This window comes from Pimephales promelas, chromosome 8, assembly GCF_988280905.1.
Source record: "Pimephales promelas chromosome 8, fPimPro1.hap1.1, whole genome shotgun sequence".
Classification (NCBI taxonomy): Eukaryota; Metazoa; Chordata; class Actinopteri; order Cypriniformes; family Leuciscidae; genus Pimephales; species Pimephales promelas.
In genome coordinates this window covers 14,257,119-14,283,140 of record NC_142776.1, presented here as the reverse complement: position 1 = coordinate 14,283,140, position 26,022 = coordinate 14,257,119, and the positions used below count along the sequence as shown (strand labels likewise).

The 26,022-nt window shown below is 40.1% G+C and overlaps 1 protein-coding gene and 1 long non-coding RNA gene across 6 annotated transcripts in view; one reads left to right on the top strand and one right to left on the bottom strand.

Annotated features, from left to right (window-relative positions):
- polg2 (polymerase (DNA directed), gamma 2, accessory subunit) overlaps window positions 1-26,022 on the bottom strand; it is a 62,117-nt gene that overhangs the window by 17,671 nt on the left and 18,424 nt on the right. The window lies entirely within an intron of this gene.
- On the top strand, window positions 8,820-11,301 carry LOC148977673 (uncharacterized). Its single transcript, XR_016169460.1, has 2 exons — window positions 8,820-10,042; window positions 10,839-11,301. It is a non-coding gene; the product is annotated as an uncharacterized LOC148977673 (long non-coding RNA).

Below are 26,022 nucleotides of genomic sequence, written 5' to 3'. Positions count from 1 at the left end.
CAACAACTTCCTGTTTCATGGCGAATCATCGACGCCACAGACACGCCCATGGACGAAAACGCGCAGATAGAACAACTTTACATCGTCAATGCCTTTAAAAGGCACAGCAGAAATGTGAAGTCGATCAGACTAAATCCCTAGGGGGCAGGGCTCCAGACTGCGACCAAATGGTCGCATTTTGCGACCAAATTTTGAGAGTGTGCGACTGAATTTTACATCCAGTCGCACATGTGCGACCAGTAAATTTGCCACACGTTAAACGCATGGTTAAGCGTGGAAGGGGTGCGTCAATGAATCCGTGACAAGAATCGCGCGCATAAACGTCTGTGGGAAGGAGACGGAGACAAATATCACAACCTGCTATGTGCGTCTGAGCAATAAGCGATCTATCGACTCGTTACCTAGCAGCGAATGCAAACAAAATGAAAGTGGAACGAAAATACGATAGGCTACTCGTGATTAAGACCGTCGAGCAGCAGCACCAGCGACCCGAACCACTGACAGTAAAAAAAAGCCCCGAACTTGCCAGTCGCGGGCCGATCTCGCTCACGCGACACTGTTAGGAGATCCAGTGAATGAATCCATTGAATTCGCTTCAGAATTAATAACATCAACACCACGAGATCCAGTGACAAACTTTCCGATTCGGCGCAGAGTTCTGATATAAACCATATATAGTAAGTTATAAGTAAGTTATACAAGTTATCATATCAACAGCGCTGGCGTGGAAACCAGGATAAACACTTATAGAAGGCTTTCAGTCCACTAAATCAGCAGCTCACCATGGATTTAGGCTAATGTAGTAACTTAACTCTAACCATAAATATGATAATGTGGAAGAAATAGTCAAACACTTACAAGTAGCCTATACACATCTTTTTCTAGCACTTCAAAATCAAAACTATAATATCATATATAAATATTTTATTTTTTGTATTTTTTATGTGATGACCAACACATTTTTTGTTCATCCTTCAAAGATTGTCCTAAAATAAACATTTTTAAGATTTTTTAAGACTCTTATTTAAACATTTATTTAAAAAATAATAACACCATTGTAAACAGTAGGAATGTTTATTGGCTTTTTTCACTCCATATACATGTTTTCAAATTAATAGTTTTTTTTAAATTTAATATTAGCCCTAAGACATTATAAATGATAACTAAAGTTAATTTCATCTACACCCTAGTGATTTATTGTCAGCCCCAGTGCTACTAGATTTTTTTTCTTTTTTTTTGTAGAACTCGGTGTGAGTTCTCAGTTGAGGTGGTGCTGCTTTCAAATTTGAGTCTGGAGCCCTGTGAACTTAAAATAGCATATCATAATGTTAAGTCTATTTATTATTATAGAATTTGTCAGTATTACAGTTGTTTTGGGGGAAATTTGAATAATTGCTTTGCGAGCTGATTTAAGGTGTGCCCCTAAATTTTCTGATTGCGCTCCTAAAATTTTCAGTTAGGGGCAACAGCGCTCCTAGTAAAAAAAGTTAGTCTGGAGCCCTGAGGAGGAGTTAGTTAAAGTACGTAATGAGTAAATTAGAGCCCTGCACGGGCCTCAAATCTAGGCCCTAGCCCGGCCCTGGCCCGAGACGTCCAGGCCCTAGCCCGGCCCGTGTCCGACAGCTCATCAGAATGATCAGCCCGAGTCCGACCCGAGCCCGTTATTTAAAAAAAAAAAAAAAAAAAAAAAAACCACCTTACTCAGCCTGCCCTGTTGCAGCAGTCATTTAAACAGATATGTTTTGTCCTCAATGGCAAAGTAGTTACCGTTTAGATTATTTTCATTTCTTTATAAAGTTAATTAAGACAAATATTTCTTTTTATTTATTTTTTTATGACAACCAAGCACCCGACAGCGAGTTAAACATGTTTGATCCATTTATAGCCTCTCAAATCAACACTTGGCTACAATAAAATCCATAGATATAAAACAACTTAAACATATTCACACAGACAGTTAACGTTAGTTTAAACGTTTGTTAAACGTTTATTGTCATTTTTGAAAAGCTGAGGCAAACTGCTCTGCTGCTCGCAACAGCGCTCGTACAATACAATTTACAATACAATACAATACAGAGAATGCAATCTAAACAAATCAGATAAATTACATTAAAAACAAACATGCAGGTTATCTTACCTCAAAAATCAAGTCTTTACTACAGAACATGGCCATTCGTGTTTCCGATAGACTCATGAAACTAAAGTCCAATCAAACAAAAAACAACAAGACAACCTCCTAAACAGTCTCTTACAGAGCATCGTGCAGAAAAAGCACCATCCACCGAGGAAAGTTTTAATCCAGTCGTACTTTTTCCAGCTGCGCTGAATTCACGCTCACTACTTCTGCTGCTGGCGGGACACTAAACAGAGAACGAGCCGGTCGCGCGGATCGCGTTGCCGGGAAACCTGTGTGCGCGTGTGCGTGCCGTGAGCAGACTGTCAGTCATATATGTCAGTATGATAGGTTATAAATCGTCTTTCTATGTTTGCTTTTCAATAGTTATCTTCTCATATTTTATTTTAAGTAATATCTAAAATAGGCTATAAAAAAGATAAACCTAAAACAGGCCCGAGGCCCGGCCCGCGTGTGAACTATGACGTTAAAATTGGCCCGAAGCCCGGCCCGAGGAGTGTAAATAAGTCGGGGCCCGTCGGGCTCGGGCTGAAATGCAGGGCTCTAGAGTAAATCATCCAAAACTGGCGGTAAAATTAGCAATGGCGGACTTCCTGTCGAGTTTAGGGAATCGCTCCAAGAGACTTTTCTGTGCGTCTGGACATGATAGATGTACCACAGAAATTTCGTACAGGTCGGTCAAACATGTGGCCGGGGCTGCTTCGTTAAAGGCCACTTCCTGTTGCCAGCAGGTGGCGCTATGACTGTGGGTGAATGTCGGCATGTAGATTTGTTCAGGGCGGGACTCTTGTCAAATGTGTAAAATTTTGTGCAGATCTGGGCATTTACAGCCAAGTTACTACAACTTCCTGTTTCATGGCGAATCTTCGACGCCACGGACACGCCCATCGACGAAAACGCGCAGATAGCACAACTTTACATCGTCAATGCCTTTAAAAGGCACAGCAGAAATTTGAAGTCGATCAGACTAAATCCCTAGGAGAAGTTAGTTAAAGTACGTAATGAGTAAATCATCCAAAACTGGCGGTAAAATTAGCAATGGCGGACTTCCTGTTGAGTTTAGGGCATCGCTCCAAGAGACTTTTCAGTGCGTCTGGACATGGTAGATGTGCCACAGAAATTTCGTACATGTCGGTCAAACATGTGACGGGGGCTGCTTCGTTAAAGGTCACTTCCTGTTGCCGGCAGGTGGCGCTATTACTGTGGGTGAAGGTCAGCATGTAGATTTGTTCAGGGCGGGACTCTTGTCAAATGTGTACAATTTCATGCAGATCTGGGCACTTACAGCCAAGTTACTACAACTTCTTGTTTCATGGCGAATCATCGACGCCACGGACACGCCCATCGACGAAAACGCGCAGATAGCACAACTTTACATCGTCAATGCCTTTAGAAGGCACAGCAGAAATTTGAAGTCGATCCGACTAAATCCCTAGGAGGAGTTCGTTAAAGTACTGAGTGTGTAAATCGTCCCAAAATGGGCGCCAAATTCAAAATGGCCGACTTCCTGTTGAGTTTAGGGTATGGGTTCTTGGGGCTTTTTTGTGCGTCTTGATATGATACACGTCCCCACCAAATTTCGTGTTTGTAGGTTGAACGTGGACGAGGGGCTAATTTTTTCACATTTTCTAGGTGGCGCTAGGGAGCCATTTTGCCATGCCCATCCGCGAAACCCACAAAATACGAAATTTTTCAACAGTCCTGACATGCGTGCCAAATTTGGTGAGTTTTTGAGCATGTTGAGGCCACGAAAATGGCGCTTACTTTGCAGAAAAAAGAAAAAAAAATTAAAGCTGCAAGCAGCGATGGGCGGGCCCTCGCACCTGTAGCGCGTCGGAGTGTGAGGCGGCAGCGTTGCATATTTTGCAGCTCAGCCGGTGCGGCTGTGAATTTGCTACGCTGCTTAATTAAAGGTCGCTTCCTGTTGCCAGCAGGTGGCGCTATGATTGTGGGTGAATGTCGGCATGTAGATTTGTTCAGGGCGGGACTCTTGTCAAATGTGTACAATTTGGTGCAGATCTGGGCATTTACAGCCAAGTTACTACAACTTCCTGTTTCATGGCGAATCATCGACGCCACGGACACGCTTATGGACGAAAACGCGCAGATAGCACAACTTTACATCGTCAATGCCTTTAGAAGGCACAGCAGAAATGTGAAGTCGATCCGACCAATTCCCTAGGAGGAGTTAGTTAAAGTACGTAATGAGTAAATCATCCTAAAATGGCGGTAAAATTAGAAATGGCCTACTTCCTGTTGAGTTTAGGGCATCGCTCCAGGAGACTTTTCTGTGCGTCTGGACATGGTAGATGTATCACAGAAATTTCGTACATGTCGGTCAAACATGCGGCAGGGGCTGCTTCGTTAAAGGTCACTTCCTGTTGCCACTAAGTGGCGCTATGACTCTGGGTGAATGTTGGCATGTAGATTTGTTCAGGACGGGACTCTTGTCAAATGTGTAAAATTTGGTGCAGATCTGGGCATTTACAGCCAAGTTACTACAACTTCCTGTTTTATGGCGAATCATCGCCGCCACGGACACGCCCATTGAGGAAAACGCGCAGATAGCACAACTTTTCATCGTCAATGCCTTTAGAAGGCACAGTAGAAATTTGAAGTCGATCCGACTAAATCCCTAAGGAGTTCGTTAAAGTACGTAATGAGTAAATCATCCCAAAATGGCGGTAAAATTAGAAATGGCCAACTTCCTGTTGAGTTTATGGCATCGCTCCAAGAGACTTTTCTGTGCGTCTGGACATGGTAGATGTACCACAGAAATTTCGTACATGTCGGTCAACAATGCGACGGGGGCTGCTTCGTTAAAGGTCACTTCCTTTTGCCACTAGGTGGCGCTATGACTGAGGGTGATTGTCGGCATGTAGATTTGTTCAGGGCGGGACTCTTGTCAAATGTGTAAAATTTGGTGCAGATCTGGGAATTTACAGCCAAGTTACTACAACTTCCTGTTTCATGGCGAATCATCGACGCCACGGACACGCCCATCCACGAAAACGCGCAGATAGCACAACTTTACATCGTCAATGCCTTTAGAAGGCACAGCAGAAATTTGAAGTTGATCCGACTAAATCCCTAGGAGGAGTTCGTTAAAGTACGGAGTGTGTAAATCGTCCGAAATCGATCGCCAAATTCAAAATGGCGGACTTCCTGTCGAGTTTAGGGTATGGGTTCTTGAGGCTTTTTTGTCTATCTTGATATGATACACATCCCCACCGAATTTCGTGCATGTAGGTTGAACGTGGACGAGGGGCTAATTTTTTCCAATTTTGTAGGTGGCGCTAGCGAGCCATTTTGCCCCGCCCATCCGCGAAACCCACAAAATACGAAATTTTTCACCAGTCCTGACATGCATGCCAAATTTGGTGACTTTTTGAGCATGTTGCGGCCCCGAAAATGGCGCTTACTTTGCAGAAAAAAGATAAAAGAAAAAAAATATATATAGCTGCGAGCAGCGATTGCGGGCCCAAGCCGGTGGCACCGCAACCCCGATGCCTTTAGTTACCCAAAGGCACCGGGATGGTGGTACCGCCGGCTTTGGCCCTTTATCGCTGCTCACAGCTATATTTATATTTAATATAAAGCCGGTGGCACTGCCACCTTGGTGCCTTTAGGGTTATTCTGTACGACGTGTAAAAACATAACCCCCGCTTTGACTATCAAAAAGAAGTGTATTGTAGAGTTTGCATCAATGCGGACTCGATGCGCTGTGCGCTGTAACTCCATGTGGCTTTAAGCGCATCATTCTCCACTCGGGATGCGCATAAGCGTTTTGTGCCACACTGTACTGAGCCTTTCATATCATAATGCAGTGACACAATGACAGATTATTAATTGCCTTTCTTGTTCTGTTCCATCTATTATATGTTGATAATAGATAGGACAGAGCACTAAAAACCTCAAACAAAGCACTAAAAACTTAAGCTGTTTGCTGTGTAGTCTGAGAATGAGCTGTTTGATTTGCACCCTCTTCCTCTTCACTGTCCTCCATAAAAACCAGCTATCCAGGTCCATGTTGTTCTAGAAAGTTTGTATGTTGCTGCCTCAATTAACATCTCTGCTATACATTTCAAACATGGCTATATCTAAAATAATTTATCTTTTTGATTTTTGTTATCTTGTTTTTCATGAATATTTTACAACAATACAAAGAGCAATGTGTATTTTCCATTAATATAGTTTGTAATGGCTTTTTTTGTCATAGATTATAATCATATATTTTTTGGATTTGTTATTTATCTTTATAATGAAGTTGTCTGTATTAAGTAGATTGTGTTTAACACACACAAGAGTGATTTATTAGTTCAACACATAGTTATAGAAATTCTACTTTATCTAAAAAAAACCCTGCACTTTATACACACACACACGCACACACACACACACACACACACACACATACATGTAAATAAAAATACAAAAAAAAACATCAAATGTGTTTTTAGTCAGAGTATTATTTTATACAGAAACAAATATTTGTAATTCATATAAGAATGAAGTTAGTGTTTTAAAATCTTAAGGAAAACAAATATATTGAAATATAACACATGAATTTTTAATTCATTCAACTTCAATTACAAATACAATCTTACTTTTATTTAAAGCAAACTATACATTTAAAAGATGGGGGTTATATGCCTATTTTGTCATTTAAAATATTGTTATGCAAAATTGTTATGCAAAAAGACAAGGACTTAGAGACAAGGACTTGTAGGAAAAATCGCAGCCAGCCACACACACACACACACACACACATAAACACAGACAACAGCCCTCCCCTCCCCACACAGACACACACACACACACACACACACACACACACAGAGAGAGAGAGAGAGAGAGAATCGCAGGGGAATTAAATCCATTCAAACTACAATATCTGACTTTCTGTTGCTCAGAGCGAATGACTTTAAATTGGAAAGTTGATCGGCTTGACGAGAACAATATACGTGGAAAGTTTTGTAACTGTAGGTAAAATGAGCAAAGTTATAACACACTTTATGTGTCATTTTTTAGTCATAAAATTCATTTCCTTGCCACGGCCAGACCGTTCAAGATATCAAAAATCCGTCCGGAATTGAGCATCCTCAATGTCTTGACTTCATGCACACCGAGTTTGGTTGTGATTGGTAAACACATGCGTTGTAATTTGATGTATTTCTCCTAGGACAATTATTCAAACAACCCATAATTCATAATTCATAAATAACTTCCATTTGAACTGTCATAAAACTTAGAGCACGAAAGTTGTTTGGCCTGATGTGATCTATAATTGTACCGAGTTTCATATTAATTCATGCAAGTGTGTTTGATTTATGGACAAATGTTCGAATCCCAGTCCAGGGGGCGCTGTCGAGCCGCCCTGCCACGCCCGGTTACCAGCTTCAGCCCGGCCCTGATGGCCATGGGTTCTGACCCGTGTGCAAAGTTTCAAGAGTTTTCGAGGATGTTAAGGCCCCCGAAAATGCCAGAGAAGTCGCACACAGCAAATAAAGGGTTAAAATTAACCTGACAGGCGCCCCTCCTCTCACTCAAACAGAGGGACACTGAGAGACTGGCAAAATTCTGAGATTTTCTCTACATTCAAACAAACATATCTGACTTTCTGTGGGTCCTAGCTAATGAGTGTCAATTAGAAAGTTGTCCGGCTCGAGGAGTACAATATACATACCGATTTTTGTAACTGTAGATAAAACTAACAACCCCACTTTTGTCAAAAGGTGGCGCTACTGAGCCCTCACCATGCCCGTTTCTGAAACTTTGCACATGTCTACTGGCTAATAAATGTGATGTGTCTGTCGAGTTTCATGCAATTTAAAGCTTGCTAAGAGTCTCAAAAGCATCCTAAAAGAATGGTAAAGTTTGATGCGTTGCCACGGCAACAGTTTCAAAGATATCAAGAATCCATTCACAGGTCTTCATCTGCTGTGTATTTGCAGTATACAGATTAAGTTTGAAGCAAATCGAGTAAAAATTAGAGGGTGATTTCAAAACATTTTGAAAATGACACACTTCCTGCTGCCAGTTGGTGGCGCTATAACTTTGACTCACAATAGTCACATCCATGTGATCGTCCTCTTACAGCGAACACACTGCTGAAGTTTCATCAAGATCGGTTGATGTATGCTGAAGTTATAACACACTTCCTGTTTCACGTTTCTCGCCATGATTTCGTTTCCTCGCCACGGCCAAACCGTTCGAGATATCAAAAATCCCCTCGCAAACTTTCATCCTCAATGTCTTGACTTCACGCTGACCGAGTTTCGTCGAATTTGGATCAAAGCTCTAGGAGGAGTATTTAACATTCCATTGCGAGCGTTTTACAAACAAACCTCAATAGCCGACTTCCTGTTGGGCTGGAGTAAAAAGTAAGAGCGCGAGGTATAGATGAAACGATGAGCTCAACATGTGTACCGAGTTTCATATTATTACATACAAGCGTGTTTGAGTTATGGACCAAGTGTTCGGACCCCTTCCAGGGGGCGCTGACGAGCCGCCCTGCCACGCCCGGGTACCATCTTCAGCCCGGCCCTGATGGCCGCGGGTTCTGACCCGTGTGCAAAGTTTTAAGAGTTTTCGAGCATGTTAAGGGCCCCAAAAATGCCCAAAAGGTAGCAGAAAAATAATAAAGAAATATAGCTGCGAGCAGCGATGGCGGGCCCAAGCCGGTGGCACCGCAACCCCGGTTCCTTTAGTTACCTAAATGCACCCGGGTGGCGGTGCCGAAGGCTTTGGCCCTTTTATGATTAAATGTTAAAACGGCTTGCCATACTCTGTCATTTCGACTAGTCACAATTATGTTATACAGATATCTTAACCAGTTAACCTTCGGGCAACCGACGGCGCTCTGAAGCCCTCCCCCCCCCCACTAGTTTAATGTTTATGAATGGATTTAACATGAAAGAAGATCATTAATCTTGGCAAACTATATATAATTTTAAAGGTCTAAGCCTCGGGCATCGATGTCAGTGCACTGTTTTTCGATGGAAAGCTTATAACAAATGTATTTCTTGCATTTAGGTAAGCAGTACACATAAGAACGCACGTAAACAAAAACGGAGTACTCACCATTATTTTGTAATAACGAGCCAGACACGCATCCACTGTTAAAAATTCCAGATTGAATGGAAAGCTGAGGGTCCACTGAATAACATCCCATAGAGCATTTTTTGTCCAAAGAAAAAATAATGTTGTAATATCCATGGTAATTCCTTTGTTTACATCGCGTTTCTTCAGGGTGAATATCATGCGGTTTTGTTATGCAATAAAATAGTCCATAGAAAACAGACTCCCGGTAGCAGACCCTTATATGGGTGTGTTGCTTAGAGTGTAATGAACAAATTACGACCGCGCACACACACACAAATACAAAGATAAGCGATATCTAGTTCAAAATATGCAAACACTGCAGTCCGTTTTTTTGACGTCATGATATGCACATCATATCATTCTGTCTTTATAACGAAAGCCAATAAAAGAAACGACATGATATGACTGGTAAAACATGTAGCCAACCAGTGCACGATTCCAACGTTGCCCGGGAAGTTTGAAATTCTCACACGAACATATATTTTTATTTGCTCTCCGTCCGGTAGAGGAGCTAAACTTCAGGCTCTGCAGAGCCACACCCACCGCGGTCATGTTTTGACAGGCCTGCTATAGCTAAGAGCTAAGATAACAAGCTAAGAGGTAGCTAGTCAACAAACATCTGTTCGTGCAGACATGCAGACTGTCATAAAATAATTTGTCAAAAGAAGTATTTTTCTGCTGAAGTAGTTATTCGAGATCACTCGAAGATGGATTATGTCGACATTGATGAGAAGATGAGTGATGAGAAGATCGTGACGACGGCGATAATTATGCTTGAGGGCGGAAAAGATTATCCAATTTTCGGTGAGTTGCTTTATACATAACTTATGTAACATGCACACATTATACGTATGTGTGTCTGTGTGTGTGTGGGTGGGTGAGAGAGAGAGAGAGAGAGAGAGAGTGTGTGTTTGGTTTCCAGTTGTTTCATACGGAAAATGCATTGTGTAAAGTTGTGTCTGAAAAGATTATGCGTTACTTTATATGCATTTATTTATTTGTATATATGTATTTATATGCTTTGGACGGTTATGCAGTTGTTTGCCGTTTTTTTCTGGCACATGTGGTGTGCTATCTGAAGGATGGAGGGGCTGGACACCTGTGCAATATACATTTTTTCCTAGCACACATACTGTATATTTTTACAGTCTAATATACATAATATTTATAGTACAAATGCAAATATTTGTACTGTAAATATGATGTATGTTGTACTGTAAATGTATATATATATATATATATATATATATTGTTGTTGTTGTTGTTTTTTTTGTTGTTTTTTTGCAGAAATTGGTGGGAAGAATTGCAGAAAATATGTGCTATATAGGAAGGAGTTGTATGCTTTCAAAATGCCACATTCCTGTCTGATGGCCGGCCATCAGTGTGATTGTTGGTTCTTTGTCTGGTCATCCATATGAATGCTGTCTATATCACTGCCCATTGATTGTTGATTGAATGGATGAGCTTTAGTACGAATGCTGTGTAAACGACTGCCCATCAGTTTGATTGTTGAATGAATGGCCAGCTATATAGAAACTAAACAGAATTATTTACTTGACATGCAGTGCTAATTATCTTTCCATTCTTTCCCATGCAACAGCCATCAAGTTGAATCTTCAGATGAAGAATGGCATCCAAGCACCAGCCAGAGATGCAAGCTCTCAGTTTCTTCACTATTCTTCACTTTTTCCATACTTTTCAGAACATTGCAATTTGCAATTCACAAGAGGATGGTGGCATCAAAAGCTAGGAATGGACTAAAGCAATATATGAAGGCCAAGCCAACAAAGTACAGTATTTATATCACTTGTATTTTCTATTGCAAAGAACCTCAGTTATTTATTTTTTATATTTCATAATATTTTACTTATGTATTTTACATATATATTTTTTTTGTTCTGTTGTGCAAATAAATCACTTGCATAAAGTCTAATGGTTGTGTGTATTATTTTATAATTGCATTATTTTATGAATTGACTGAAATAGCTTGCAGTGCCCTGCATAACATTTGGTCATTAGGTTGCTTTTTGATGTATCCAAGGAGGTTTCTTGGTACCTGGACATAGTCTTGGAAAAAATACTGTAGGAATCTCATTTTTCATAATATCTTCCTCAAATTTGAAATATAAACTGATGAGACTTATGTCTTTCAATCAATTACCTAACTGGATTCCTACAGGTTTGTTTTCATTTATTTTTACATGAAATTGTAAAATATTACATGCAGTATAAATTATCTTCAAGACACTTTAAATTCTATAACTTTTTGTCTGTGTAAGTTTTTTCAACTTTAACAGTTGGGTAATACACTCTAAAGTGTCTTCTTTTTAAACATGTCTAAATTGTGCATGTAGTGCAAATAGTTGAGCAACTGCAAATATTTTAGTTTGGGCATGTTATTTCTGGGGATGTGCCTCAGGCAGGGGGAGGGAGAAAGGGAACTGACATAGTCTTGGAAAAAAGTTTGCAGGAACCCCATTGTTCATTATATCTTCCTCAAATTTGAAATATAAACTGATGAGACTTGTTGCTTTCAATCCTTTATCTATCTGAATTACTCCAGGTCTATTTTTATATATTTGTACATGAAATACTAAAACATTTTTGTGGCGCACATTATTTTTGAGGCACTTTTAACTTTTATAACTTTTTTTCTGTTTGAGCATTATCAAATCTGATTGATTGTTAGTAAAGTCCCAACTGTCTTCTTTCCAAAGATACCTTAATTGTGCCTGTGGTACACTGTTCTCAGGAGCTGTATTTATTGTTATCCAGGCATGTCATTTTCAGCTGTGAGCCCCCTTGTGGAGCTGAAGGTTAACAGGTTAAATGATAATACAAACTATCCAAAATGTAATTACGAATAGACAGAAAGACGTTGTTGATATCTACAATGTTAATTCCGGACAGGCAAACTTAGCTTTTAAATGTTAAAAGGGCTTGCCATACAGGGACGTAGGCTCAGAGAGAGACTCACCATATTCAAACCAAAATATCTGACTTCCTCTTGGTCCGAGCTAATGACTATGTATTAGAAAGTTGTCCGGCTTGAGGAGTACAATGTATATAGCGATTTTTGTAACTGTAGATAAAACTAACAACCCCACTTCTGTCAAAAGGTGGTGCTATTTAGTCCTTGCACTATGCCCGTTTCTGAAACTTTGCACATGTCTACTGGCTAATAAATGTGATGTATCTGTTGAGTTTCAAGCAATTTCAATTTCAATTTCAATTTGACTGTTGAAAAGAAGTGCGCCGATTAGATACTCAGGATCGGTATCGGCTCTGACACTGCCATCTTTGACGAGGCTGATTCAAATTCTATATTGTGCATATATACTATTCTATGTTAGGCACAAAGGCACAAAAACTTTCTAAAGTACCATAAAGTTTTTGTGTACTGTATTATTAGTGTTCTGAAGCTATTATGTGATATAGAAATTAATATTTAAGTCATTAAATTCAAGAACACAAACTTTTCCCTCTCTGCGCCTGTCAGTCATTCTCCATTCAGCATTCAAACAGCACGTCACATTCGGTTACAGTCAATGATGAAACGATCTTCAAGATGATTGAATGTTAATCCTATTATACTGGATCTTTAAGATAAAGGTCTAAAGGTCTATATTTTCGAATGAAGAAACTTTTTCTTGCTGGACTTTATTGCTGTAACTTAACCGTGTTACTTTCTACCGGGTGTCGGACGCTGTCGGTTAGATCACAACACTAGAGTCAGAGCACTATAATTGTTCTTCACGCACAAAGTAACTGAAATTTAAAACCTTTAAAAGAAAAGGCTCAATAAACTATTGCATAGATAGATAATGTATAATACACTGTTCATAAATATGTATTTCCTTTGTGCTTTGAACTTTTCAATACGGACTCACTGCGCTGTAACTTCATGTGGCTTCAAGCACATCATTCTCCGCTCGGGATGCACATAAGTGCTTTGTGCTGCACCGTATTGGAGCCGTAATATCATAATGCAGTGACGTAATGACAGATTATTAATTGCCTTTCAATTATATGTTGCTGCGTCATTAAACATCTGTCCTATGCATTTCAAACATTTATAGCAGCCATGGCTATATTTTTTTATGATTTTTGTTATCTTGTTTTTCATGAATGTATTTTTCAAAAATAAGAGCAATGTGTATTATCTATTATTAATATGGTTTATAATAGCATTTTTGTCATAGATTATGACAAAGTAATCATATGATCCACCAGCGAGGAACCAGCAGAACAGAGTGAACATTCTTTCTGTTTAGTTCAATCCTACTTAATAGGAATTTATTTAAAATGCTCGCTCTACTCCACACCATTAATGTCTTGTGCGGACATCCGTATTTCGACTTTCGGTTTTAAGTAAGCGATTTAAAAGCTTCCAAGTCCCAGCGGAGTCACACGTTGATTAACCGGTGGGAATATACACAATAGGCCTACCTGATATTGAACACAAGAGGGCAGTATAGCACTACGTATGACTCAGATTATTATTTTTTTATGAATTTCACAACAATTCTGGCTGTTTTTGAACGTAAACATAATTCTTAAATGAAAAAAAGGAAAAATTGGGGAAGTTATAATATTTGTATAATTTAATTTAGAAACAAATGATGTATAATTACATTTTTAGAAGATATGAGGCTTTTAGTGTTTACTTTTTTGACATTACTTTAATCTTTTGCCATAGTTGCACATGTCTACTGGCTAATAAATGTGATGTATCTGTTAAGTTTCAAGCAATTTCAAGCATGCTAAGAGTCCCAAAAGCATCAAAAAAAATGTTAAAGTTTGATTCGTTGCCACGGCAACAGTATCAAAGATATCAAAAATTCATTCACAGGTCTACATCTGCCGTGTATTTACATTATACAGATGAAGTTTGAAGCAAATTGGTTAAAAATAAGAGAGTGGTTACCTAAGCATTTTGAAAGTGACACACTTCCTGCTGCCAGTTGGTGGCGCTATAATTTTGACTCACAATAGTCACATCCATGTGATCGGTCTCTTACAGCGAAAACACTGCTGAAGTTTCATCAAGATCAGTTAATGTATGCTGAAGTTATAACACACATCCTGTTTCATGTTTCTCGCCATAATTTCGTTTCCTCGCCACGGCCAAACCGTTCGAGATATAAAAAAATCCCTTGGCACCTTTTCATCCTTAATGTCTTGACTTCACGCTGATCGAGTTTTGTCGAATTTGGTTCAGTGCTCTAGGAGCAATACTTTAAATTCCATTGCATGTGTTTTAAACACAACCCTAAATAGCCGTCTTCCTGTTGGGCTGGGGTAAAAAGTAAGAGTGTGAAGTAGGCTATATATGAAACGATGAGATCTATATGTGTACCAAGTTTCATATTATTACATGCAAGTGTGTTTGATTTATGGTCCAAATTTTCAGACCAAGTTTATTGACCAAGTTAATCTGATTAATAAACTAATTATATAAAACTATTGTCAATGCACTACAATTAAACTAGTTATATGTCTTTACTTATAAAAAATAAAAATAAAAACTTATTTAAAAAATACCAGGCTTGAGAAATGTATTTTCCTTATGCAGGTCATACACACAGCAGTGAAATGGTTAAGCCCCCTCCCCCTGCACACTCACACACACACAGACAGCCAAAGACACAGAGACACAGAGACACAGAGACATGTAGGCTCAGAGTGACCATATTCAAACAAAGATATCTGAGTTTCTGTGGGTCCTAGCTAATAAGTGTAAATTAGAAAGTTGTCCGGCTCGAGGAGTACAATATACATACCAATTTTTGTAACTCTAGTTAAAAATATAGCTGCGAGCAGCGATGGCGGGCCCAAGCCGGTGGCACCGCCACCCCGGTTCCTTTAGTTACCTAAATGCACCCGGGTGGCGGTGCCGAAGGCTTTGGCCCTTTTATGATTAAATGTTAAAACGGCTTCCCATACTCTGTCATTTCGACTAGTCACAATTATGTTACAGATATCTTAAATGATAATACAAACTATCCAAAATGTAATTACGAATAGACAGAAAGACGTTGTTGATATCTACAATGTTAATTCCGGACAGGCAAACTTAGCTTTTAAATGTTAAAAGGGCTTGCCATACAGGGACGTAGGCTCAGAGAGAGGCTCACCATATTCAAACCAAAATATCTGACTTCCTCTTGGTCTGAGCTAATGACTATGTATTAGAAAGTTGTCCGGCTTGAGGAGTACAATGTATATAGCGATTTTTGTAACTGTAGATAAAACTAACAACCCCACTTTTGTCAAAAGGTGGCGCTATTTAGTCCTTGCACTATGCCCGTTTCTGAAACTTTGCACATGTCTACTGGCTAATAAATGTGATGTATCTGTTGAGTTTCAAGCAATTTCAATTTCAATTTGACTGTTGAAAAGAAGTGCGCCGATTAGATACTCAGGATCGGTATCGGCTCTGACACTGCCATCTTTGACGAGGCTGATTCAAATTCTATATTGTGCATATATACTATTCTATGTTAGGCACAAAGGCACAAAAACTTTCTAAAGTACCATAAAGTTTTTGTGTACTGTATTATTAGTGTTCTGAAGCTATTATGTGATATAGAAATTAATATTTAAGTCATTAAATTCAAGAACACAAACTTTTCCCTCTCTGCGCCTGTCAGTCATTCTCCATTCAGCATTCAAACAGCACGTCACATTCGGTTACAGTCAATGATGAAACGATCTTCAAGATGATTGAATGTTAATCCTATTATACTGGATCTTTAAGATAAAGGTCTAAAGGTCTATATTTTCGAATGAAGAAACTTTTTCTTGCTGGACTTTATTGCTGTAACTTAACCGTGTTACTTTCTACCGGGTGTCGGACGCTGTCGGTTAGATCACAACACTAGAGTCAGAGCACTATAATTGTTCTTCACGCACACAGTAACTGAAATTTAAAACCTTTAAAAGAAAAGGCTCAATAAACTATTGCATAGATAGATAATGTATAATACACTGTTCATAAATATGTATTTCCTTTGTGCTTTGAACTTTTCAATACGGACTCACTGCGCTGTAACTTCATGTGGCTTCAAGCACATCATTCTCCGCTCGGGATGCACATAAGTGCTTTGTGCTGCACCGTATTGGAGCCGTAATATCATAATGCAGTGACGTAATGACAGATTATTAATTGCCTTTCAATTATATGTTGCTGCGTCATTAAACATCTGTCCTATGCATTTCAAACATTTATAGCAGCCATGGCTATATTTTTTTATGATTTTTGTTATCTTGTTTTTCATGAATGTATTTTTCAAAAATAAGAGCAATGTGTATTATCTTTTATTAATATGGTTTATAATAGCATTTTTGTCATAGATTATGAGAAAGTAATCATATGATCCACCAGCGAGGAACCAGCAGAACAGAGTGAACATTCATTCTGTTTATTTCAATCCTACTACTTAATAGGAATTTATTTAAAATGCTCGCTCTACTCCACACCATTAATGTCTTGTGCGGACATCCGTATTTTGACTTTCGGTTTTAAGTAAGCGATTTAAAAGCTCCCAAGTCCCAGCGGAGTCACACGTTGATTAACCGGTGGGAATATACACAATAGGCCTACCTGATATTGAACACAAGAGGGCAGTATAGCACTACGTATGACTCAGATTATTATTTTTTCTGAATTTTACAACAATTCTGGCTGTTTTTGAACGTAAACATAATTCTTAAATGAAAAAAAGGAAAAATTGGGGAAGTTATAATATTTGTATAATTAAATTTAGAAACAAATGATGTATAATTACATTTTTAGAAGATATGAGGCTTTTAGTGTTTACTTTTTTGACATTACTTTAATCTTTTGCCATAGTTGCACATGTCTACTGGCTAATAAATGTGATGTATCTGTTGAGTTTCAAGCAATTTCAAGCATGCTAAGAGTCCCAAAAGCATCAAAAAAGAATGTTAAAGTTTGATTCGTTTCCACGGCAACAGTATCAAAGATATCAAAAATTCATTCACAGGTCTACATCTGCCGTGTATTTACATTATACAGATGAAGTTTGAAGCAAATCGGTTAAAAATAAGAGAGTGGTTTCAAAGCATTTTGAAAGTGACACACTTCCTGCTGCCAGTTGGTGGCGCTATAATTTTGACTCACAATAGTCACATCCATGTGATCGGTCTCTTACAGCGAAAACACTGCTGAAGTTTCATCAAGATCAGTTAATGTATGCTGAAGTTATAACACACTTCCTGTTTCACGTATCTCGCCATGATTTCGTTTCCTCGCCACGGCCAAACCGTTCGAGATATAAAAAATCCCTTGTCACCTTTTCATCCTTAATGTCTTGACTTCACGCTGATCGAGTTTTGTCGAATTTGGTTCAGTGCTCTAGGAGCATTACTTTAAATTCCATTGCATGTGTTTTAAACACAACCCTAAATAGCCGACTTCCTGTTGGGCTGGGGTAAAAAGTAAGAGTGTGAAGTAGGCTATATATGAAACGATGAGATCTATATGTGTACCAAGTTTCATATTATTATATGCAAGTGTGTTTGATTTATGGACCAAATTTTCAGACCAAGTTTATTGACCAAGTTAATCTGATTAATAAACTAATTATATAAAACTATTGTCAATGCACTACAATTAAACTAGTTATATGTCTTTACTTATAAAAAATAAAAATAAAAACTTATTTAAAAAATACCAGGCTTGAGAAATGTATTTTCTTTATGCAGGCCATACACACAGCAGTGAAATGGTTAAGCCCCCTCCCCCTGCACACTCACACACACACAGACAGCCAAAGACAGAGACACAGAGACATGTAGGCTCAGAGTGACCATATTCAAACAAAAATATCTGAGTTTCTGTGGGTCCTAGCTAATAAGTGTAAATTAGAAAGTTGTCCGACTCGAGGAGTACAATATACATACCAATTTTTGTAACTCTAGTTAAAACTAACAACCCCACTTTTGTCAAAAGGTGGCGCTACTGAGCCCTCACCACGCCCGTTTCTGAAACTTTGCACATGTCTACTGGCTAATAAATGTGATGTGTCTGTCGAGTTTCATGCATTTTGAAGCATGCTAAGGGTCTCAAAAGCATCCTAAAAGCATCCTAAAAGAAGGGTAAAGTTTGATGCGTCGCCACGGCAACAGTTTCAAAGATATCAAGAATCCATTCACAGGTCTACATCTGCCGTATGTTTACATTATACATATGAAGTTTGAAGCAAATCGGGTAAAAATAAAAGGGTGATATCAAAGCATTTTGAAAGTGACACACTTCCTGCTGCCAGTTGGTGGCGCTATAACTTTGACTCACAATAGTCACATCCATGTGATCGTCCTCTTACAGCAAACAGACTGCTGAAGTTTCATCAAGATCAGTTAATGTATGCTGAGGTTATAACACACTTCCTGTTTCACGTTTCTCGCCATGATTTCGTTTCCTCGCCACGGACAAACCGTTCGAGATATCAAAAATCCCCTCGCAAACTTTCATCCTCAATGTCTTGACTTCATGCTGACCGAGTTTCGTTGAATGTGGATCAAAGCTCTAGGAGGAGTATTTCAAATACCATTGCGAGCGTTTTACAAACAAACCTCAATAGCCGACTTCCTGTTGGGCTGGGGTAAAAAGTAAGAGCGCGAGGTATAGATGAAACGATGAGATCAACATTTGTACCGAGTTTCATATTATTACATGCAAGCGTGTTTGAGTTATGGACCGAGTGTTTGGACCCCGTTCCAGGGGGCGCTGACGAGCCCCCCTGCCACGCCCGGGTACCAGCTTCAGCCCGGCTCTGATGGCCGCGGGTTCTGACCCGTGTGCAAAGTTTCAAGAGTTTTCGAGCACGTTAAGGGCCCCAAAAGTGCCCAAAAGGTAGTAAAATAATAATAATTATAATAAATATAGCTGCGAGCAGCGATGGCGGGCCCAAGCCGGTGGCACCGCAACCCCGGCTCCTTTAGTTACCTAAAGGCACCGGGGTGGCGGTGCCGAAGGCTTTGGCTCTTTCATGATTAAATGTTAAAACGGCTTGCCATAGTCTGTCATTTTGACTAGTCACAATTATGTTACAGATATCTTAAATGATAATACAAACTATCCAAAATGTAATTACGACTAGACAGAAAGACATTGTTGATATCTACAATGTTAATTTCCGGATAGGCAAACTTAGCTTTTAAATGTTAAAAGGGCTTGCCATACACGGACGTAGGCTCAGAGAGAGTCTCACCATATTCAAACCAAAATATCTGACTTCCTCTTGGTCTGAGCTAATGACTATGAATTAGAAAGTTGTCTGGCTTGAGGAGTACAATGTATATAACGATTTTTGTAACTGTAGATAAAAATAACAACCCCACTTTTGTCAGAAGGTGGCGCTATTTAGTCCCTTCACCATGCCCGTTTCTGAAACTTTGCACATGTCTACTGGCTAATAAATGTGATGTGTCTGTTGAGTTTCATGCAATTTCAAGCATGCTAAGAGTCTCAAAAGCATCCTAAAATAATTTCAAAGTTTGAAGCTTTGCCACGGCAACAGTTTAAAAGATATCAAGAATCCATTCACAGGTCTACATCCACCGTATGTTTACATTATACAGATGAAGTTTTTCATCTGTTTTTCATCATTATACAGATGAAGTTTTTCATCTGTTTACATTATACAGATGAAGTTTTTCATTCATATTATTACATGCAAGCGTGTTTGATTTATGGACCAAGTTTTCGGACCCCGTTCCAGGGGGCGCTGTCTAGCTCCCCTACCACGCCTAGGTACCATCTTTAGCCCGGGCCTGATGGCTGTGGGATATGACCTGTGTGCAAAGTTTCAAGAGTTTTCAAACCCGTTAAGGGCCTCAAAAGCCATTAAGAGTCTCAAAATCATCAAAAAAAAAGAATTTTAAAGTTTGATGCGTTGCCACGGCAACAGTATCAAAGATATCAAGAATCCATTCACAGGTCTTCATCTGCCATGTATTTACATTATACAGATGAAGTTTGAAGCAAATCGGGTAAAAATAAGAGGTTGATTTCAAAGCATTTTGAAAGTGACACACTTCCTGCTGCCAGTTGGTGGCGCTATAACTTTGACTCGAAATAGTCACATCCATGTGATCGTCCTCTTACAGCGAACACACTGATGAAGTTTCATCAAGATATGTTAATGTATGCTGAAGTTATAACACACTTCCTGTTTCACGTTTCTCGCCATAATTTCGTTTCCTCGCCACGGCCAAACCGTTTGAGATATCAAAAATCCCCTCACAAACTTTCATCCTCAATGTCTTGACTTCTTGCACACCGAGTTTGGTTGTGATTGGTAAACACATGCGTTGTAATTTGATGTATTTCTCCTAGGACAACTATTCAAACAACCCATAATTCTCAACTTCCATTTTAATTGTCGTAAAACTTAGAGCACGAAAGTTGTTTGGCCTGATGTGATCTATAATTGTACCAAGTTTCATATTAATTCACGCAAGTGTGTTTGATTTATGGACAAATGTTCGAATCCCAGTCCAGGGGGCGCTGTCGAGCCGCCCTGCCACGCCCGATGACCAGCTTCAGCCCGGCCCTGATGGCCATGGGTTCTGACCCGTGTGCAAAGTTTCAAGAGTTTTCGAGGATGTTAAGGCCCCCGAAAATGCCAGAGAAGTCGCACACAGCAAATAAAGGGTTAAAATTAACCTGACAGGCGCCCCTCCTCTCACTCACACAGAGAGACACTGAGAGACTGGCAAAATTTTAAGATTTTCTCTACATTCAAACAAAGATATCTGACTTTCTGTGGGTCCTAGCTAATGAGTGTCAATTAGAAAGTTGTCCGGCTCGAGGAGTACAATATACATACCGATTTTTGTAACTCTAGTTAAAACTAACAACCCCACTTTTGTCAAAAGGTGGTGCTACTGAGCCCTCACCACGCCCGTTTCTGAAACTTTGCACATGTCTACTGGCTAATAAATGTGATGTGTCTGTCGAGTTTCATGCGATTTGAAGCATGCTAAGGGTCTCAAAAGCATCCTAAAAGAATGGTAAAGTTTGATGCGTTGCCACGGCAACAGTTTAAAAGATATCAAGAATCCATTCACAGGTCTACATCTGCCGTATATTTACATTATACAGATTAAGTTTGAAGCAAATCGGGTAAAAATAAAAGGGTGATTTCAAAGCATTTTTAAAGTGACACACTTCCTGCTGCCAGTTGGTGGCGCTATAACTTTGACTCACAATAGTCACATCCATGTGATCGTCCTCTTACAGCGAACACACTGCTGAAGTTGCATCAAGATCAGTTAATGTATGCTGAAGTTATAACACACTTCCTGTTTCACGTTTCTCGCCATAATTTCGTTTCCTCGCCACGGCCAAACCGTTCGAGATATCAAAAATCCCCTCGCAAACTTTCATCCTCAATGCCTTGACTTCATGCTGACCGAGTTTCCTGCCGTGTGTTTGAATTCTCTAGGAGGAGTATTGCACATTCCATTGCGAGCGTTTTACAAACAAACCTCAATAGCCGACTTCCTGTTGGGCTGGGGTAAAAAGTAAGAGTGTGAGGTATAGATGAAACGATGAGATCAACATGTGTACCGAGTTTCATATTATTACATTCAAGCGTGTTTGATTTATGGACCAAGTGTTCGGACCCCGTTCCAGGGGGCGCTGTCTAGCCCCCCTGCCACACCCAGGTACCATCTTCAGCCCGGCTCTGATGGCTGTGGGATCTGACCTGTGTGCAAAGTTTCAAGAGTTTTCAAACCCGTTAAGGGCCCCAAAAGCCGCTAAGAGTCTCAAAATCTTCAAAAAAAAGAATTTTAAAGTTTGATGCGTTGCCACGGCAACAGTATCAAAGATATCAAGAATCCATTCACAGGTCTACATCTGCCGTATGTTTACATTATACAGATGAAGTTTGAAGCAAATCGGGTAAAAATAAAAGGGTGATATCAAAGCATTTTGAAAGTGACACACTTCCTGCTGCCAGTTGGTGGCGCTATAACTTTGACTCACAATAGTCACATCCATGTGATCGTCCTCTTACAGCGAACACACTGCTGAAGTTTCATCAAGATCAGTTAATGTATGCTGAAGTTATAACACACTTCCTGTTTCACGTTTCTCGCCATGATTTCGTTTCCTCGCCACGGCCAAACCGTTCGAGATATCAAAAATCCCCTCGCAAACTTTCATCCTCAATGCCTTGACTTCATGCTGACCGAGTTTCGTGCCGTGTGTTCGAATTCTCTAGGAGGAGTACTTCAAATTCCATTGCGAGTGTTTTATGAACAACCCTAAATAACCGACTTCCTGTTGGGCTGGGGTAAAAAGTAATAGTATGAGGTATATATGAACGATGAGATCAACATGTGTACCGAGTTTCATATTATTACATACAAGCGTGTTTGAGTTATGGACCAAGTTTTCGGACCCCGTTCCAGGGGGCGCTGTCTAGCCCCCCTGCCACGCCCGGGTACCATCTTCAGCCCGGCCCTGATGGCCGCGGGTTCTGACCCGTGTGCAAAGTTTCAAGAGTTTTTGAGCATGTTAAGGGCCCCAAAAGTGCCTGAATAGTCGTATAAATAATAATAATAATAATAATAATAATAATCCTAAGGAAAACAATAGGGCCTTCGCCCTTTCAGGGCTTGGGCCCTAATAATAGTAAAGAAAAATAATCCCAAGGAAAACAATAGGGCCTTCGCCCTTTCAGGGCTTGGGCCCTAACTAACAACCCCACTTTTGTCAAAAGGTGGCGCTACTGAGCCCTCACCACGCCCGTTTCTGAAACTTTGCACATGTCTACTGGCTAATAAATGTGATGTGTCTGTCGAGTTTCATGCATTTTGAAGCATGCTAAGGGTCTCAAAAGCATCCTAAAAGCATCCTAAAAGAAGGGTAAAGTTTGATGCGTCGCCACGGCAACAGTTTCAAAGATATCAAGAATCCATTCACAGGTCTACATCTGCCGTATGTTTACATTATACATATGAAGTTTGAAGCAAATCGGGTAAAAATAAAAGGGTGATATCAAAGCATTTTGAAAGTGACACACTTCCTGCTGCCAGTTGGTGGCGCTATAACTTTGACTCACAATAGTCACATCCATGTGATCGTCCTTTTACAGCGAACACACTGCTGAAGTTTCATCAAGATCAGTTAATGTATGCTGAAGTTATAACACACTTCCTGGTTCACATTTCTCGCCATGATTTCGTTTCCTCGCCACGGACAAACCGTTCGAGATATCAAAAATCCCCTCGCAAACTTTCATCCTCAATGTCTTGACTTCACGCTGACCGAGTTTTGTCGAATTTGGATCAAAGCTCTAGGAGGAGTATTTGACATTCCATTGCGAGCGTTTTACAAACAAACCTCAATAGCCGACTTCCTGTTGGGCTGGGGTAAAAAGTAAGAGTGTGAGGTATAGATGAAACGATGAGATCAACATGTGTACCGAGTTTCATATTATTACATACAAGCGTGTTTGAGTTATGGACCAAGTGTTCGGACCCCGTTCCAGGGGGCGCTGACGAGCCGCCCTGCCACGCTCGGGTACCATCTTCAGCCCGGCTCTGATGGCCGCGGGTTCTGACCCGTGTGCAAAGTTTCAAGAGTTTTCGAGCACGTTAAGGGCCCCAAAAGTGCCCAAAAGGTAGTAAAATAATAATAATACTAAAGAAAAATAATCGCAAGGAAAACAATAGGGCCTTCGCCCTTTCAGGGCTTGGGCCCTAATAATAAATAATCCTAAGGAAAACAATAGGGCCTTCGCCCTTTCAGGGCTTGGGCCCTAATAATAAATAATCCTTAGGAAAACAATAGGGCCTTCGCCCTTTCAGGGCTTGGGCCCTAATAATCCTTAGGAAAACAATAGGCTTGGGCCCTAACAAATAATCCCAAGGAAAACAATAGGGCCTTCGACCTTTCAGGGCTTGGGCCCTAATAATAATAATAATCCTAAGGAAAACAATAGGGCCTTCGCCCTTTCAGGGCTTGGGCCCTAATAATAATAATAATCCTAAGGAAAACAATAGGGCCTTCGCCCTTTCAGGGCTTGGGCCCTAATAAATAATCCTTAGGAAAACAATAGGGCCTTCGCCCTTTCAGGGCTTGGGCCCTAATAATCCCAAGGAAAACAATAGGGCCTTCGCCCTTTCAGGGCTTGGGCCCTAAAAATTAAAGCTGCAAGCAGCGATGGGCGGGCCCTCGCACCTGTAGCGCGTTGGGGTGTGAGGCGGCCGCGTTGCATATTCTGCGGCTCAGCCGGTGCGGCTGTGAAATTTGGTTCGCTGCTTCGTTAAAGGTCACTTTCTGTTGCCAGCAGGTGGCGCTAAATCTATGTAGATTTGTTCAGGACGGGACTCTTGTCAAATGTGTCAAATTTCATTCAGATCTGGGCATTTACAGCCAAGTTACTACAACTTCCTGTTTCATGGCGAATCATCGACACCACGGACATGCCCATCGATGAAAACGTGCAGAGAGCACAACTTTACATCGTCAATGCCTTTAGAAGGCACAGCAGAAATTTGAAGTCGATCCGACTAAATCCCTAGCCTGGCTGCGCCCTCCTACGCACTTCCGCTCAATTTTATTTTACTTCAGTACTACGTCTGGGATTGCTCCATATCCTTAGGTTTCCAGAAACCAATTTTTTGTAGGACCAATCAGCGAATAGAGGGAGTGGCTGAGGACGATGATGTTGATGTAAGCGCGTCAGTTTCAGTTCAGTAATGGCAGCAGAGAAAGACGTGAGAAAAGTTATTCGGTCCGATGTTGGAAAAGAAACTGCCGAAAATACAGAATTTAAAGCCGGATTGTTATCGTCTCACCTCTTGTTGCACAACTGAGGACCAAGTGAAAGAGGCAGAAAGTTTGGAAGTTTGTGCTGGGCAGCTCGTGCACGATGACCGACGGACGGTTTAGCCGGGTGTTCGGAAGCCCCGAGTCCTGGCTGCTAAACTATTGTTGAAGATCCGCTCAGGAGTCATGTCAGTCGCTCATATTCCCAACTGTAAATTTACTGATTCTTGTGATGAATAGAACATTTTGAGCCCCTTTGTGCACTCGTGCAGGAGGTTGGTGTGTCAGTTTTACATGTTGTAAATCATACAAATTGGTTGTGATTTAAAAAAAAATAATTGTCATAAATAAAAATGTGAAAAACCATACTTTGAAGATATTTGATTTTCAGTTTTAGATGGCAATGGTTTATTTGTTTTACTAAAAAAACTAAATGCCATATAAAAATGTACAAACACATACTTTGAAGACCATAATTAAGGTAATTAAGAAACAATAAGAGGTAATATGAAAAATTGTAGTTTATTACACATCTGCAGATAGAGACAGACTGATTCACTGTAGCTGCTACAGCATTTGCGGCAGATCAGAAAACGACCACAGCTGCGTATTTGTAATGATTAGACACAGCTTCCACCGTTGAATGAATATATCACTGTCCTTCGTGTCAAATATACATTTCGAATTAATAATTGTTCCTAGATTAACAAAACCTGCAGCTCTCCTTGACTGAAATCCTATTGTAAACATAATCCTCTGATCATTCGGACTTGTTGTTTCCAGCCATTTTGGCGCGTGACATACGTCACTCACGACACCCCGTTAGCGATTGGCTATGGCAGATCGTGAGTGACTTTGGGCAGATCCAATAGATTTGAACTTTAATAGTGAACCCGCCTACAAAGAAGAAAACGTTTCTCAATGGAGCGGTTCCAGACTCTATGTGGAAATGAAATGAACTAGAGGCTGG